Below are 19,128 nucleotides of genomic sequence, written 5' to 3' on the forward strand. Positions count from 1 at the left end.
AAAGGAAGATTGGCAACAGTTGTTAGCCCAGGTGCCAATCTTTAAAAACAAAAGTAAATGAGGAAATGAACCTTAAAAACTGGTTTACTTACCTCATGTCATTGCTAACAAGAGGCTGATCCGACTCAAGCACAGATCTGCCTGGTTCCAAAGTTGACAACATTTTATCCAAAATGCCTCAATGGGCACATCCTTCTTGTAAAAATTCACTTCCACTGATATCTTTCTTATTAGAAAAACAACTATAACCACTACCTTGAACATGCAGAAAATGTGGAATATAATCACAAAACAACTTCTTGTCCACCATTGTCCTTTAAAATTAACTATGGTGGTAGTTAATGTCCCTGAACTTTTCTAGGCAAGCCTATTGACTCTGGTCATTTTCAAATTATAAAAACTGAGTTTAGAAATTGATAGATCCAGTTTAGTATAATCATCAAAATTTTTCATTCAAGGTTACAGCTTCTCCCTCTGTCCCAGCTCTGCCTGGGTAGTATGAAAGCACTGTGCTTTACTCCCCTCCTTTCCACTGGACTAACCTCGGGTGAGGCAGGACGTGTCAGCAGAGGGCATGGGGACTCTCTTGGCTGGAAAAGTTAAACTTGTGCTTTCAGGGGTTCCCTGGAGTTCTCACCCACTCCAGCCCTAGGAAAGTCTCTCACTGCAACTCCCTTGATGCAGAACAACGCATCTCCTCTGGGAATCCAGCCTTTTGTTCCTCCCCACTCCACCCCATACCATCCTGCTCCTACCGGCTTTCTCTCACTAGTGGCCCTCACCTGGTCCACAGGAAACATGTACCCCTTGCCCCAAAGAACTTTGGGAGGATGGGCAGTGTACTCACACAGTAACCTTGCTTTGCTGTGCTGCTAGAGCAGACATCTCTCTTCCACCTATGCAAGAGTGAGACAGACATCAACCGACTGTGTCTGCCAAACTGCATGAGTTATAAATTAAGGCTCTCCAAGTCGTTACCATAAAGCCTCTGTACATGAGAGGAAGCGCTCTAAGACGGGAGGGGAGAGGTTAGGAGAAACTCCTAGCACACCAAGAACATGGGTCAAAAACTCTTTTCCAATTTCCAACAATTCAGTTCAAAAGCTCTTCTAATTTCCAACTTCCTGAATCCTTTTATACCAACATATGGGGTAGGTGTCAGAAGTCACACAAGATCCATTTTCTGGCTCTTTCTTTTCCAAGACCTGTATGGTGTTCTTACAACTCACTTTAGAAACGTGCATCTATTGACTTAGGGCCAAACTCGGAATAAAAGAGTTCCATTTTAACATCTTATAACATAATATATTTAAGATTTTTCTAAATTTTCCACAAAAAGGAGGAAGGAAAATCCATAATCCCATCACACAGCCCTAGCCACCATTAACACTTTAGTGTACTGCTTTCCCATCTGTAAAGAGTCCATTTGTCATCTGAAAATCTATTTCAAGTTTTAAGTTTTCAAAATCTCATACAGAAAGACCTCATTTATATAATTTCATTGAGCAATCCAGTTTCCCACACAATTTAACCATGTCTTTTTTTTTTTTCAAACACCAAACTTCCACTAAACCAATGTGAGGGTGGCTTTCTGAAACTTCTCTCATTATGTCACTCCCCAAACTCAAAACCTTTAATGGCTCGCCACTGCCACAGATTAAATTTCAATTTTTTAAAATTAAGCATAATCTGTATGCTCCCCTATACCTATGACATCTCTACTTGTGATTTTACACCATGGATTCACGATATAAAATCATCCTACAAGAAAAATATGAATGTCAGGAGAATTTCTGATGACGGCACTTCACCTACACTCAGATGAGAAGTGTTTCAGCATTTGGTCACAGTTCCATGATGGCTACTGAAAGCATCTCAGGATCCAGCTTCATCAAGGGTTACAAGGTTGAATTCGCAAAGGGCAAAAGAGCAAAGGTTCTTATTCCTTTGTTAACATGGTAAAAGCAAGCTTGCAGCGGGGACCAGTCCTCACACGACTGCAAATAAAACTCTATCACCATACACATCTATTTACTGGCTCCACACTCATCACAACTGCCAAAAAGTTAATCTCATACTCAAGAGCAAATTTATGGAAACTTCAAACGCTTAAAACTGGTTTTGGGGATTAGTTTTGTTAAATTTTCACACATAATTTGCCATCCATTCACAGAGCACACATTTAAAAATTTGTTTTCAAGTCATCTTTCAGCAGATGAAGTTAGAAATAAATTCCATCTAACATGCTATGAAGAAAAAAGCACTCATAGTTCTTAGCCCAAAAAGTCTTCACTCTTCTCAGAAGTTTATGTCAGTAAAAACTCAGAGAATTACAAAAGTGCCTGAAGAAAGAAAAATAATCAGTTCTCTCTTAAAGCTGACAATAAACGCATTCACTCAAAAAGTACACAAGAACAATGAGCGTGGGCAAATACTGATGTGTCTTTATGTATAATTGTGGAGGGTGTGTGTGCACTCATACAACATGCATATATGTGCAGAAATGTCTGGAGGGATGTTCACCAAAACAGTTACTACTTAGATGGTGATTTTTGTTTTCTTCTTTTATTTTTCTATATTGTTTCAATTTTTTTATAAATAAGCATATATTTTTACAAGGAAAGAATGCTATTTGCATTATTAAAATATGGTATGAAAAGCTACAGTAATCAAGCCATGTGGAGACATGTGGTACTGGCAGAAGGACAGACATGTAGATCAATGAAACAGAAATGGGAGTCCAGAAATAAACACATATATCTATGGTCAACTGATTATCAACAAAGATACCACGGCAATTCCATGGGGAAAAGGATAATCTTTTCAACAAACAGTGCGGAGACAAGGGATATCTATATACAAAAAGATGAACTGAGAAATTTACCTCATGTTACACACAAAAAGTTAAAAATGGATCACAGACCTAAATGTAAGAGCTGAAACTAGAAAACTTTTAGAAGAAAACCTAGGAGTAAACCTCATCATCTTGAGTTGGGCAAAGATTTCTTGGACACAGCACCAAAGGCATGATACTTAAAAGAAAAGAAAACAAGGTAAACTGGACTCCACCACAATTCAAAAACCTTGCACCTCAAAAGATCTTATTAAGAAAATAAAATAAAACATAGACAGAGAAAACATTTGCAAATCATGTATCTAATAAAAGCCTTGAATGTCAAACATAAAGAACTCTTACAACTCAGTAAGAAGACAACCCAATTAAAAATGGCCAAAAGATCTGATAGACATTTCACCAAAAGAGACATGAAAATGGCTTGAAAACATGTTCAACATCATTAGTCACTAGGGAAAAGCATATTCAAACCACAATAATATACGACTTCACATCCCCTAGAATGGTTATAATCCAAAAAGACAATAAATGTTGGGAGGCTTTGGAGAAAGTGAAATCCTCATATACTGCCGGTGGGATGTAAAATGGTACAGTCTGAACAAGAGTTTAACAGTTTCTTTAAAAGTTAAACATAAACTTAGCATGACCCTGCAATTCCATTCCTAGGCATCTACCCAAAAGGCACAATATTTGCAGGCAAATGTTCATAATAGCCAAAAAGTAGAAACAATCTAAATGTCTATCAAATGGTGAATGAATAAAGAAAATACGTCCTATCCAAATAATGGAATACTACTCAGCAATAAAAAGGGACAAAGTATTAATCACTCAACAACAAGGATGAACCTCAAAAACATTATGTTAAGTGAAGGAAGCCAAACACAAAAAAACATATATTGAATGATTTCATTAATAAGAAATGACCAGAAAAGGAAAATCGATCGAAACTAGGTAAGTGGTTGCCTGGAGCTGGGGGTAGGAAATGAAGATGAAGTATAATAAGGGACAGGGAACTTACTGGGTTGGGCTTATGGACATGTTTCAAAACTGAACTATGGTCCAGTAAATTTACTAAAAATCACTGAATTGTGCATTTAAAATGGGTGAATTTAATCTGTATACTTCAATAAAATTGTCTTTAAAAAGATAGCGAAAAAAAGTTAGCACATGATTATGTGTATTGAAGGAATTATTTTTTCTAGACGCCCAATTAAAAATCAGTAACGTAACAAAACTGTATTAAAAGAAAATATACATGAAAATAGCATATCAAAATAGCACACGTAAAAACACTTATCTCTATTGTCAGGACTAAAGGAGATTTTTCCTTTCTACTTTTTTGTAGCGTACTTCTAAGAGTCATGGGAGCACATCTCTTTTAGCCCCACGTCTTTACTAAGATTAAAAAAAAGTCATAAGCTTCTTCCACATTAATTATGTCCTTCGGCTATACAAGATTATAAGAGGAATACAGCTATACAGAAACAAAAACACACACACATATGTATATTATGTATTTGTATGTTCCTATACCAGAGACTAAAAACAAAGGCAGAACTATCCAAAGCCTGCTGCAGAACTTCCTGACAGAAATCCAGCAAGGCCACATCTAAGGAGACACGGCCTGAAGGTAAATTCATGTACACTTTAACCCAGATGAATAGAATAAGTGGAAGATGACTTCTCTGTACTTTTGAAAACAACTTGGTAAATATATTTATAAAATACCAGAACACATTAAATATTTAAATCTATTCACTACTATTCAAGTAATAAATAGTTCCTGGCAGTCTCTTTTTCAGTATTCTCACTAATCCGTGAAAAGAATTGCTTACATTTCCCATTTTACAGAGAATGAGGAAAGAGGGTGTATATAAAGGTTAGGTACAGCGAATTAGTTAACGAGACTTGACATGCAACGTAACCTTGCTAGAAGGAGAAAAAACTGCCTAGGAAAATTGTCTCAGAGCACCTGTTTAGCCCTACTTTATGACTTGCGGACAGTTTCCTATACTACCGCAAACTAGCTATACTTTTTAAAAAACTGTTGATTCATCTCTTACTTGTGAAGCCCAAATAAGATTCTAGAAGGGATCAGAGAGACCAGAGATAGTAAAGAACTTCACAAAAGGCTTTGCTTGTATATCCTAAAGTTCTTAAATATTTTTAAAATTATTTACATACTTAGGCTATCTGCCTACCCAAACTAGGCAAACCAAGAACGGTTTAAAAAATTAAATTTGACTTTATTAAACAATATACACTATTTTTAAAAGTTGCTTATAAAGGAAGAACACTGAAAATCAGCTAAAATAAAGTTCTTAAAAGACACATTTAATAGGCTAATAGATTACTAAGAAGGGGTCAGTGACACATACCAAAGACAGAACACAGGCCAGTTGTCACCATGACACATACTATAATGGAACTTTGGCACCCCATTTCAAAGGGTTGCCAACCCCAGGCTACATATTTTGACTGTTGCTTCAACACACTGCTCTATAAATAAAAAAGAAAAGCTTTAGTTTAACCATATTCATATTTTAATATACGAAGTCCCAATTATCAGACTCTTTTCCAAGGTCTTCAGCCCTTGATTCTCAGGCATCAATCTACTTTACCCACTAGCTACTTAGAACTGGCATCATGACAGGTAGAAGATTATCTTACATTTCCAAGTCTGTAAATTCATGTACACTTTAACCCAAATGAATGGAATAAACGAAGATGACTTCTCTGTACTTTTAAAAAGAACTTGGTAATATATTTATGTACTATCAGAACACACTAAATATTTAAGTCAAAACAAGTTCAAATCTAACAAAAAATCTTCAGCAAGTCAGCTTTCCAAATATTATGTTTAGAACACTTGTTTACAGAAAATAACTAGAAGGGAGGATTTATAACATGCTAATTGATAAAAACGGAGTCTTATCCCCTTAAAAAAAAAACATGAAAAATTATAAGTTTAAACCTCCCTCCAAACAATGCTAGCCTCTCTTATTCCCCTAAATCTACCCTGTCCCAAGATCTAAAGCAAAAGAAGCCTCCCTTTAAAATGTTGTGCTTAATTAACAATGTTTTGTTTGTTAGAATTTGCCAGAATTTTAAGCAGAGAACTATAGTTTGACATAAACGAAATCAAAGTAATCTCAAAGCTTGCAACCCAAGGTGGTTTTTTCATATTTCACTTTAATTTAATGTCCATGAAATTCTTAAAAGACCAGATACAGTTTTTTTCAAATCAAAACATGTCTGAACATGTTAGTCATTACTTTTTGAGTAAATGTTATTAGTTACCAACTTTCCTTGGAGGAAATTAATCTCAAAATCCCACCAATGTCATTGCATATAGGTTTGTCCAAAAAAACAGATCAAGGAAATGAACACCAATAACACGTACTGTGTTCTCACTACATTAAGGCAGATTTATTGAGGTACAATTCACATACGTTGGAAAACCATTCTCACAGGTCTTTTTTGAATGTGCAAGCCGAGGTACAACTGCCCTTCTCTCTTGACTTTATTTTCAAGGATGTCTGTGTAACAGCCTTGACAAATTAAGACAGTGTCTTCCTTTGGAGCAAAGGACAGACATGCTTACTATCCAATACAGTAAGTACAAAGTATCCTTCCAAAGAAAAGGGCAGGCACGCATACTGCTCATTCTAAAAGATCTAGGTTCCCTAAACTCAGGGCTTCTCTCCAATAACATAGCCACAGAGTTAGCCTCTTCACTTCACCCTGGAGACTGAGGGTCAAGAAACCAGCACAAATGGTGATACTCTGGCTACTGCTATTACTGAAAGTAATAAACTGTCCTTCTTCTCTGACACATGGAGAGTCATGTCTTCTACCGGTATCGATGAAAATGTGGCACAGTAACTTAGTAGCATGCAAGTAAGGTAAGATCTCAGACTGTCATGGTTCTGGACAGTTTTGGCAACAAGATGAGATGGCGACACAGCCATGACTTTCTAGAAGAGAGAGGATAAAGGCCTCCAAGGGCAGAATTTTGAGAAATGAGATGACATCCTAGGATCTGAGACTGATCCTTGTGGTAGGTGGGGAGAAGGTGGGAATAAGGATCCCCAACTCTCCTACATGTTGATGAACAGGAGCTGAATTAACGTTTAGAAACTGAGCAGAGAAGTGGGATTGAAATCCATCACCCAAAAGGTGACCTGGTTGTTATTCATTTCTCCTCTGGGCTGGCAGAGGAAGGGATGTGTCATGACAATGAGGCAACAAGCCCCTTGTCTCCAGGTGAACGGCAATGTGGCTGTGACTGCTGAACCAAGAAATCCCCAAAGCTAAAAGAGACTGTCTAAGTAATGATGATGTTGCTGCCAATACAGAGCTTCAGACGGACCAAACGTATTAGAAGTTCCTTTGGTTGAACTACGAGGGAGTGACTGAAAGTGAATACAGTGCCTTGATTACTGAGACAGGGTTGCTCTCTCCCTCCATGCCTCCTTCTCCATCCCTCTCTACTTCTACCCACAAACTCTTCTGCTTTACAGAGAAAAATAAGTGATGGGACTGAGGTCTCCCTGACCCTCAAAAGGGACTGAAAGACATGCATACCCCTCTGAGGCTGCCCAGGGAGCTTTGGAAGGACTCAAAATTTTATGGCTCTCTTGGATACAGGCACACAGGTCACCATCCTATCTGGTCCCATGGAGGGAGGAACATCCAGATTCAGCTAATAGGGTTTGGGAAAGATTTACGGTAGGAAAGGGAAATGAATGTGACTTATGGACGGGGCTCTTTGGGCCAGTTCAGTGCCTTGCTGTTGTCACTTCTACATCCTAATGTATAGCAGGAACTGATGTGTTACATGGTTGTACTTCCCCATCCTATAAGTGCCAGAGTGGATTTTCTCAATCAAGAAGGGCTGCATGTAGAAAAGTGCCACTACCTTTGAGGCCCCACAACTCTAACAACCATTTTGAGTTACAAGTCTCTGTGAGTCACGATTTTAGTGACTGAAGCCTCTGACAAAGGGAGGCAGCTTCCACCTGGAGGTGCCTGTGGGGGTTCTGGACTCTGTGCCTCCCTGACACAGCTATCCGGCACACTCCTTTAGGAAAGCAGCTATCAGCTTGCTACTAGGCTCTTGTGGAAACTGAACGCCTGACTCATGGAGGCCTCATGAGCCTCCAGAGTGATATTCCTACTTTGGGGTGGGTCAACTCATTCTCAATGACTAACAATGTGGAGAGTCAAATGAAAATGCATATTTGAGAATACATCTGGCTTTCCCTTGGCCCAGCAACAAGTCGTCTTTACATGAAAAAATGGTAGCGAGCCCTCTGGCGGAAACTTATCCCCTATTCTACCAGTGGAAACAAAGTCACTGGCTCAATGCAGCCCACATCGAGTAAATCACCAAATCTTACAGATTCAACAACATCCTTCCACTGTCAATATTCAAGTACTGATCAACATAAATTCTTTCCTGGACTTTAGCAACATACTCTTAATCTGCCTCCCTGTACTCAATCTTATTTCACCTTCAATCCATTCTCCAAAAGTTGTCAAAATAATCTTTTGAAGGGACAAACGAGTATTTCACTCTCTCCCTGCCTAAAATCCTATAAAGGTTTCCCCATAGCCTTAAGTCCAAACTGACCCGAACTTGTTAACATGACTCATGCAGCATGCCTTACAATTTGCTTACTGTGTACCTCTTTCCCACACCTCCTTTACATCTTATATTACTGCCATACAGAACCAGTATCCATTTCTAAAATGTACGTGACCTCTCACGTCCGGGCTTTTGCCTTTCCCTCTTCCTGGGCCCATGCATTCTCCCTTTTGCCTGACTACTGGTCCACTCTTCAGGTCTTAGTTTAGATGGCATTACAACGTGAGCTTTTATCCTGACTCATAAAATTTAAGACTAGGTACCTGTGAAACACAGAGCACTGAATTCATAGTCTATTTTTCTCTATCTTCTACTCTACCATAAGGAGGGACCACTAACACTTTATTCACTGTTACATAACCCTGCTTATGTGCTCAATAACTATTCAGGTGATTAATGGTAATCATACAACAAGTACCGTGCCAGGTGTCAAAGAAATACATGATCAAAAACAAAAAATGTGTAATGATCATTAAACTTGGAAATGCATTCCTTTCGTGAAATTAGAGTCTATCTTCTCTATTATGTTGCACTGAAATTAGTATAAAAATTTTGCAAGAGTGTTGTGAGGCACATAGAGACATTATTATTCCCATCTTATAGTCTGAGAATCTTCACACTATCAGACAAGAGCAAATCAGGGCTTAAATACAAGGTTTTTGTCCATATATACTAAAATTTTACAATGAGTAGAATCTCTTAATAAGAGCACAAGTCAACAAACTATAAAAGTCCACTTCAAGACCTACTAAATCTCAAATTTCATTTAAACTAGTGCCTTTAATTCTCTATTACCCTAAGAGAAATGACATAAATAATCCCCAAATAACAATATCTGGGAATGTCATGATTTTTTTTCATAGAAAGTTTTTTCTGAAAATTATTGACCTAAATTAATATTCAGTCTAATTTGGATTATCTGAGAACATGCCAATTTATGACTGGAAGAAGTATTCTAGGCCAGGAAAAAGCATGTGTATCAGTCTAGATTTAATATATACCACACATAATGCATGAACTAGAATACATCAGGTAGAGATTACTTGCATGGCAGAAAATAACTGTGCAGGATTGAAAGCTTCACAGTGTCAAATACAACCATACCACTAACGTCATCTTTTCAAAATAAATAAAATAGCTACAAAAAATATACATCTTTGGGGGGCTGGCCCCGTGGCAGAGTGGTTAAGTTGGCACGCTCTGCTTAGGTGGCCCAGGGTTTCGCCGGTTCGAATCCTGGGCGCAAACATGGCACTGCTCATCAAGCCATGCTGAGGCGGCATCCCACATGCCACAACTAGAAGGATCCACAACTAAAAATACGCAACTATGGACCGGGAAGCTTGGGGAGAAAAAGGAAAAATAAAATCTTTAAAAAAAAATACACACACACACACACACACACACACACACACCCCTTTGCATTAGGTCTTCTAATTAAATAAAATCAGCCAATATCTCTGAAAACAGGCATTCTCACCCACGGTACCACTATCAGGATGTGGCATGTGTCACAAGAAATGTGTATATTTAAAGAATCAAAATTCTAAGAATGATTTCCTTGTTTACAAAGTTTTACAATGTCACTCAGCTGCATTCCAATATACTTGCCCGAGCGGGAAAGGGGTGAAGCTCCAGTCAGTGAAGAAGAAATTATAATCCTGTATTGCTCCCACAGAGAACAAGTCAACATTACCCATCTTGTGTGGCAGCTGAGAAAGTTTTGAGATGTGCTGTTTTAAGCATGCCTTCTAAATATATAATATAAAGTACAGGAGCTCAAATTAGTACTTTGAAATAGAACTTTAGTAAAGACTACAAGTCATAGAGGCCTGGGCTGAAACACCAGCCTTCTTCATCCTATTTGAGGGCACACTTGGACAAGTTACCTGAGCTCTTTGAGCCCTACTTTCCTAATGTTAATTAGGAATTAACCCACACCTCACAAGCCTGTCATACAACAAACCTAATGTATATGGAGAATTTGGCACATAGTAGGCGTTCGATATTACAGCATAATATTTAAGAGCCAAGAGCCAGCTCTATCACGAAGTAGCTGTGTCACTAATTACTTAACCTCAGCTTCCTAGTCTGTGAATTGAGAATACTAATAACTACCTCCCTCCCTAAAAGGGTTGTTGTAAAGATTCAATGTCTTATAACACTGCCTGGTAAGTAATAAACACTCCGTAAGTGTTAGTTACTGTTAACATTAATCATCATCATCACAACTGAAATATTAAGTAACCACTGTCATCAGATTATGCCTTTCATTTTTGCCGTATGAAAAAATATTCCTTGAAAAATTAACCTAATTTAGTGAACTGGTCATAATATAGGATGAGCTTATGCATCCAAAAATTTTTATGCTGACTTTTAGGAACTTTAAATGCACAAGAAATTGTCTGAATTGACTATTGCTCATGAATGCTGACAAGACAGACATATCAAATATCTATTCTAAGTGAATGAATCCATTCAATGAACTAAGGCATAACACCAAATGCCAATCTATTGTACTTTTCTCACCAAAGATCTCAAAATAGTTTAAATAATCAAATATAGCAATCCTCAAAATATACAAGCTACTTGAGAAGACTGCAGCTGAGAGCAATCAACATCTTTCTCCAAAACTTTTGCCCCATAATTACAAAATGATGTTATAGTTGAAAACTCTTTGACCTTACCATTCATTCAATTATTCAAAACATTTATTGCATATCTGCTGTGCACCAGCAAGGCACTGTGCTAAACTCTGGTGGAGTAACAGAAAAGGAGAGAGCAAATATAATAGTGGGCATGCCACTAACAATATAATTAAATATTTCCAAATATTATAATTTTGTTTTCCTTAAACAGTGAAAGAGAAAATTATAGGCTCTAACAGCTGAGTGCATCAATACTTAATGAGTTAAGTAGCCTCATGTAAGTGACAGTCCAGTATTTTCCCCAAGGAGACTAGGAGTAAAATAAAATAAGCATCCTCTATATCCCTCAATCAATCACTTACTAAGTAAAGGTAAAATGACCATTTGAAATATGAGTCAAATAATCCAAAGCGTGACACTGCTTAACATATAATTTTTTACCCATTTTTGGGGAAAGTTCAGAGAAATTAGTTTTAAGTTTGATTATGTTAAAAGTCATCTGTAATCTATCAGAAATAAACTACATTCACTTAGTTTTATTCAACACCTAAAATTATATTTTTGCTGGGGCAACTAGAATCAATTTACTAATCATGCCTCCCTTTGATCAACCCCTTTCTTAGGAGAGAAAAATCTAGCCTCTATCCAATTATCAAATAACCTAGAGTTCATACTATACATCCTGTAACATTTTACAAAGTAAGAGTTTCCTCTGAGGCAGCTACATAACTCTTAAAGTTTCAAGGAAATTAAAAAACACTAGCAAAATGGTTCTACCAAAAAACTGCAATGTTGACTGAATTAAGAAATCTTACTGCTAGAGTGGTTATCCAAAACCTAAATGGGGACAATCAGCCAAGTGCCTTTTTTAATACCCAAGCCCCCAGAAGAAAGGACTGTTCGAAAATGCTATTGTTATTGATAACAATTGTATAGTACTGATAGGCAGGTAGGTGTACTTCAGGACTAAGACCTTTCCCTGGAGTTCATTATGGACTATGAAAGTTACATGGGAAAAAAAAAAAAGTGCTGTCATTTCATTTCACAAATGCCGATCAGGCAGTTTTAGTTAAATGCAACACTTTACAAATGGGCTATCAAATAAGGCCGAATTATCAAGTTGTTGTAGACACAAAGCTTCTGTTTCTATTATTAAACACAATTAAGGAATTAAAAGGATCAGTGTATTTTTCTTGAGGTGTATTAGCATAAAATGATTTGCACTAAGTCCCCAAACACCTAAATGATTGAAATTCCTCTAGACATACAAAACTCTCCTCTGGAATGTCAGTCTGCCAAATTGCTAGATTATACAAACACAAAATTGACTGACAGACATTTCTCACATAAAGATTAAGGAGTAAAAAGATGGCAAACTCAATAAATTTACGGGAGGGGAAAAAAAAGTGTAAACAAATTCCAAAAATCTCTGTTTTATCCAGAACAGCACTTTGTGGTACTGCAAGAATTCAGGCATTCCATCAGTATTCTGCACCCCAGGGGATGCCCAATAACTGCTGTTGCCAAATGAGACCAGAAAAAGTCTCAGAAACAAACAGTATTAACAGGTAATGTTGCAAATCAGTCACGGAACCGAGCGAGGAGGAATGTGGAGGAGGAGCAAGAGGAACAATCTTCTGCCAAATTTTACACTCGGAGAAAATTAATCCATCATAGGTACTCTTCCAGGAAAATAAATAAATAAATAGAAGATCATATTTGGTATGGCCCAGAATAGCCAGAGAAACACATACACGCGCAAGGCAAGTGCCACTTCCACGACAGTTTGACAGTCATAGATTGGGGTAATTATAGTAGAAATTGTGTGTTTTGGAAACAAACTCAGACCACACCCTAGGACAGCGAGGCCGGGCTTCAAATGCTGGAAATTAAGAGGTCAATGCAGTACAGAAGTTGGACGGTCTGGGCGCACAGGTGGAAGGGGGGGCAATAAAGACACCAACTTCAACGCGGGTGACAGGAGGGCCGGGTGCCCAGGGGTGGCGGCGTCCCCGGGAGAAGGGGGTGTGCATGTGGGGACGAGACACGGAGAGAGCGAGGGAGGAAAGGCGGCCGCGAGGAGCAAAGGGAGGTGGGCTCCGGGGACCGGGGGACGCCGACGGGGCAGGGGGGCCGGGGAGCCAAAGGTCAGGGGCGGCAGGATTTGGGGTGGGGGGCGGCGAGCACGCGCGGCGGGGCGCGGGACAGGGGAGGCGGCGGCCGGGAGGACCCGAATGAATGGGCGCCGGGGGCGGGGGCCGGGCCGCGCGGCCGAGGGGCAGCCGCCGCCGCGCCGGGATGGCCGCGGGCGGGCCCTCCGCGCCGGGGAACCAGGGAGCCCCGCGCCGGCGCGGGCCCCACCGCCCCCGCCTCTCCGCCAACAGGGGGTCGAGGAGCCGGCAAGCGAGGGGCGTGAGGGAAGCGGGGAGAAGGGTAAAAATAAACCACTCACCCTCCGCGCGAGCCTCCAGCCTCTCCCAGCCCCGCTCCTCCGCCCTCCTCGAGCCGCGCCGGCAGCTCCTCAGCGGCGCTAGAGGGAGCCCCGGGCCCGGAGCGGGGCAGCGGCGGCGGCCGGACCGGGAGCCCCTCCGCACCTGCCCCTGTAGCGGAGCCGCGACGAGCCAGGCGGCGGCAGCGGCGGCGGTAGCGGCAGCGGCTCCGAGCGGGGAGGGCAAGTGACCCGGATGTACAGGGTAACGGCGAGGAGGGGGAGGGAGGAATGCCAGGAAGTGAGGGCGCCGCGGACCTGTCCGGCCGTGCGCATGCGCCGCGCGCCCGCCCCGCAAGGTAAATCCTCTGCCTTCCTTCCCCGCCCCCTGCGCCCCCGCCCCTCCCCAAGGAGGCGGGGCGAGGCCGGAGACAGGTGGTCTGGCGGGCGCGGGGAGGAGAGGAAGGGGGCGCGGCCACGTCCTCCGCTCCCCCGCCCTCCTTAAAGGGGCAGCACCTTCGCACTGAGACGGTGCCTGGGTGGGTCCGGGTCGTGCAGCCTTCTCATTTTACAAATGCAAAACAGGTTCAGAGTTGGCGGTGACCTGCCTCAGGTCAGCGAGCTCGGAAATGGCAGGAACTGGAACTCGGGACTCGGAGACCAGGACGCTTTGTAGCTGAAACCAGCCTAATTGCCAGACCCTCCCACCCCCCCACGCCTGGAATGGCAGGGCTGGTGGGCACGCCTTTCCCCCTCCGCTAGGTACTGAGCCTCACTCCCACTCCGGACCCGGTAGATGCGCTTGACAGGCTCCCCAGAGCCGAGAGGTGCACCGTTATGGCCTGCGATGGTATCGCGGAGACGCCCTTGGGAGGTGTTAAATGATCGGTCTGAGAACAGAAATCGGGCGCCACTTGAGACTTGGGCCACGCAGAGCTCTTTCAGATAAATGAGACTTTGTTCTAGGGTCTGCTCTGGGCAAAAATGGCTGGTGGGCAGAGAACTGGGATGCGGCCAAGGGAGGGCGCAGCATCTTCTTTATTTCCCTAATTCCCCCATTACTCTTCAAACATAAATGCTCCCTCTTGACATACAAAAACAGAACATCCCATCTAGCTAGCTCATCCTAATCCTGTTACAAAACTCTCAGATTTTTTCATTAACACTAAAGTGTAAATGTTACCTCTCACAGGGGTATTTTCAGTTTGCTGAGCAGATCATTACCATGGAGATAAATGGTTCTGAACATTTTGGGGTCAAGAGCCCTACTGAAAATCTCATAAAATCCTGTTCCTTTCTTTAAATGCTGATTTCCTTGAAATTTTTATTTTTTACTAAATCAACTTTAAAACATTATAAATTGTTTCACTCAGTCATTGATTCATTCAGTCAACACCATTTTTGCACCTCTACTATGTCGTAGGCACCATGCTGAGGGTCTAAGGTGCAGGACAGTAAGACAGGTGGTCCCTACCCTGGAGGGGCTTAGAATTTAGCGAGCGGAAGAGCTGCAGCCTCACAATTACAACACAGCATGATTCACTGTAACTTAGGAGGGTGGAGGAACCAACACTCCCTGGGACCGCTGGTTGTGAAGGCTTCAGAGAGGATGAGCTTGGTCTTGAAGAGATGGGAGAAGGGCCGAGAAGAAAAGGCACATGGGCAGAATAAGAGGAGTTCATGACATGCTGGGGGTAACACTGGGGTGGTGAGATTATAAAGGACAATAGGCCACGCTAAGGAGTTTGAACTTGCCTTCTGAAGGCAACAAGCAAACAGAAGCTCTAAGCAAGGGAGAGACATAATCAGATGTGTTTTGTATCAAGATCACTCTGACCACAATGTCCAGTATGGACCACGGTGGGAAAGAGAATGGAGGCCAGCAGACCAGTGAAGAGGCTGTTGGGGTTCAGGTGAGCGATAATGAGAGCCTGGGTTAGGAAACTCAGAGGGGAGGAAGAACTGGCACCAGCATTAAGATACTTACAGATCTAGAATCTACAGGAGTTTGTGACTAGTTGAATCCGGAGGAAGCTGCAGCAGGAGCTGTGGGGCATAACCCTGACGTTCCTAGCTTGGCAGACTAACTGGATGGTGACACCATCTGATCCCGAGACCTTGACACAGTTTTCATTCCAGTTCTCCTCCAACCTTTATCCATGAAAATGCGTATTGCTTTCCTTGGTATCTTCAGCTATGTGCAACTATTTCCCAACACTTTTTCATATTTCTACAGTCACATTTATCATTTTAATGGCTGCAGAATATTTCATCATATTGAAATAGCTTGGTTTTCTTCGGTTGCTTAAAGGTCCACACCCTGCATGCCTGGTTTGCCCAAAACTCATTCGGCTCCGGGCATTTTGCAAGGGATGAGTTGAGCGACGAAAGAGAGCTTTTAGATGAAGGTGTTGGAAAAGTGTGGCCTCAAGGCCAGCGAAGCTGCAACTCTCTAGGGAGAAGCTTGGGCTACCGTATTGCATGTCAAAACTCCAGAGCTGTGAAAAAGCACCTACCACCCATGGGAATCCTGATGTCTAATTCTGTATGGAAGCTGGTTCTCTAGTCCTAACTCCCATAATCCTTTCGTTCATTCATTCATTCATTCATTCAGTAATGCATTCTTGTGAAGCAGAGGGCAATCAAGCAAAACTAAAACAGCCGCAAAGCTCTGGATTTCGCCTGGCCAGGGGGTGAAAGCTGTTCTATAACTTACACAAGTTATTCAGCTTCTCAGAGCCTCAGATTCTCCACAAGTTTGTTGTAAGGATTAACTTAGATAAAATTTGTAAAACATTTGGGACAGAACTAGGCATAGATTAAGTTCAATCATCATTTTCAGTTCCCTCCCTAGGCTTTCTGACTCTCACCATAGTACCTTGAGTTTCTGAGCAAACCCACTGACACATGTGCTAGAGGCCCTCATTTGTCTCTCTAACCCTCAATTTCCTGTCTGTGAAATGGGCATAAGAACCTACTTCACCGGAATTTTGGGCAGCTCTCATAAAAATACTGTACGGGAAAATACGTTCAAAACCCCAAAGCACTATGCCATGATTGAGCATTACTGCTGTTACAGATACCTTTGTTTTCTTGGTTTCTCTCCATTAAAAAAAATTATGACCTCAGCACAAATTCCCTAGATTGTAATTACTGGGTCAAAAGATCTGAACACTATTTGGTCCTTGATTTGAATTGCCCAAGTGCCCTTAGAGAGGGCTCTGTGAATAGCTGCTGCCATCGTTAACTCAGATAACACCATTCAATATGTTTAAGCACCTGGCATATAGTTTTTGTTGCAGTAAACAGTTTAGTCCTCAAGCTAACATTCAGGGACTTTGATCAACTGCTTCCCTCCTCCTCTTCACAGAATGAATGAATACAGGTACTGAATCCTTGAAAAAAGAGGCACCTTCCAAAGATTTCTGCCCCAGCCAGGGTTTCAAGGCTAAGCACTAAGACTCCAGGGTCATGCCTTACGGATGAGCATCTAAGGAGGTAGTTGAGTGCATGTAGAAGAGGACACAGGAAGGAGACCTGAGAATCCCCAGGCAGGGCTCGAAGCTCATCTGGCACTGAAAGATGGCATCACAGCTGCTATTCAAAAAGAACCCAAGTACAAAGCCACAGCTCAAACCCAACGTGCTCCTGTTATTTAGCAAAACATAGCCCATCTCTCAGGAACCATAAAGTTGTCTTGATGGCCGTATTTCCCGAGTTACAAGGTCTATCTATGAGCCTCCATCACATTTCCAAATGGAACACATTCCTCAAAGGCGGGCAGCTCCAGGTCTAATTTCGCAGGCCTCTGAGTGACCTGCAGGGAGGCAGGGGGCTCGAACAGCCTTGCATCTGCTGGTCCTTCCCTGTGCCTCGAAGATGCTTTCTGGCTGCTTCCCCGGGCCGTTTCTCGGCCTCCAGGTTCAAGGGTCACCTCATCAAAGGGGTCCTCCCCACCACCCTTCCTAAAGTCGAACCCCAGCCTCCCTTCAGTCATTCCCTAGTACATCGCTGGCTTGTGTTCCTTCACAGTACTTATCGCAACCTGTAATTATTTTTATTTTGTAGCTTAAAAATATTTTAACTAAAAAAAAGCTTCTCACTAAAACATCAGCTCCTTGAAGGCAGAGGACAGGGCTACCCTGCCCACTCCAACACGTGTCACTGTGCCCACCCGGCCCCTAGAAGACCCTCAGTAAATATGAGGAAGGATTGGGTAACAAAACGGAAGTTCCTGGCCCCCTATACCTTTTTTTCACCCTGATTATGTGAATAATACATTTTGATTGCAGAAAAAAATTGAAAATACAGATGAGGAAAAGGAAGAAAATAATAAAAGAAAAAAAAACTCATGACCCAACCTCCCACACCATGTGGATACCCTTTCAAATGCTTTTCTCTGTCTATATCTATATAAAGAAAATGCATATATTTCTATAAAAATGGTTCATATACTGAATTATAATCTGCTGTTTCATCTCATGAGCTCTCTTTTTTTGTGTGTGTGAGGAAGATTGGCCCTGAACTAACATCTGTGCCAATCTTCCTCTATTTTATATGTGGGATGCCGCCACAGCATGGCCTGATGAGCAGTGTTTGGTCCATGCCCAGGATCCAAACCTGTGAACCCTCGGCCACCAAAGCAGAGCATGTGAAATTAACCACTCCACCACCGGGCTGGCCCTCTCTCATGATCTATCTTAATCACCTTTCTTTAATAAAGGTATTTCAGCTACGTCATTGTTAAAGGCTATATAACACTCTGCCATGCAGCTATGCCATAGAGTCTTTCACAAATCTAGTGTTAAACTAAAGGAGAAGTTTCTCCAGTGTTAACAAAGGTAAACTGTTTTAATACACCACTTCCCTGTTGACAAGCTTCCCATTTTTTCTCTCTGTTTGTATTGCTCTCGAGCTGTATTTCTACAGAAGTGTACTCCCCACCGCCCATTCACCACCTGGCGTTATTAGAGTCCCCCTCTTCTAGAGAAGCAAAATTGTTTGCAGCCGGAAAAGCGATGTATGACGAAGCCAGGACGGTGCCTAGGAGTTCAATTTCAGAATCTGCTGCTGATACAGGCGACAGAAATAAAGAGCCTGTTTTCTTGCCAAGATTTTAGTGGTAAAAAGAGGAAAAGAAAGACTTCCTGCAAGCCTGCACTTCTCCCTCCCAACCCTGCCCGGAGGCAAAGTTTTTCCCAAGAGGAATAGGCGGGTGGACGGGGTTTACTGATGCTGTAAGCAGTTTGCAGCCCAAAGCCCACTGCCCCATTTAGAGACAAGCTGGCTGCAGAAAAATCCAAGAGGGTGTGCTCAGGACGTGCTGCCCTTTTTCCACAAAGCGCTTTTAGCCTGTTGTGTTGTTCAGTAGCCACTTGGCATTTCCAGCTCTGATAGTCACACCCCTCCATGAAGAAGAGCCTCCCCACGCCCCCGTGGTGAAGGAGACAGAAAGAGCAGACTCCACTCCATCAGGACGGCTCAGTGATCAAAGCCACTCACTACCTCTGCCCACCTACCCACCTCCACTGTGGCTAGGCCACCTCAT

General features: G+C 41.9%; 1 protein-coding gene across 24 annotated transcripts in view; it reads right to left on the reverse strand.

Annotated features, from left to right (window-relative positions):
• CYRIB (CYFIP related Rac1 interactor B) overlaps window positions 1–19,128 on the reverse strand; it is a 154,607-nt gene that overhangs the window by 77,689 nt on the left and 57,790 nt on the right. Inside the window, exon 1 of one of the 24 annotated variants that reach the window (XM_070221803.1) lies at window positions 13,605–13,983. The exons of 20 other annotated variants lie outside the window; for them this stretch is intronic. The gene's annotated coding sequence lies outside the window, so the exon portion shown is untranslated. Of the gene's footprint in view, window positions 1–13,604; window positions 13,984–19,128 lie in introns of those variants that run through there. 3 more of the 24 variants (XM_005613279.4, XM_070221814.1, XM_070221823.1) reach the window with 3 other exon arrangements.

Source organism: Equus caballus, chromosome 9 (assembly GCF_041296265.1).
Source record: "Equus caballus isolate H_3958 breed thoroughbred chromosome 9, TB-T2T, whole genome shotgun sequence".
NCBI classification, from domain to species: domain Eukaryota; kingdom Metazoa; phylum Chordata; class Mammalia; order Perissodactyla; family Equidae; genus Equus; species Equus caballus.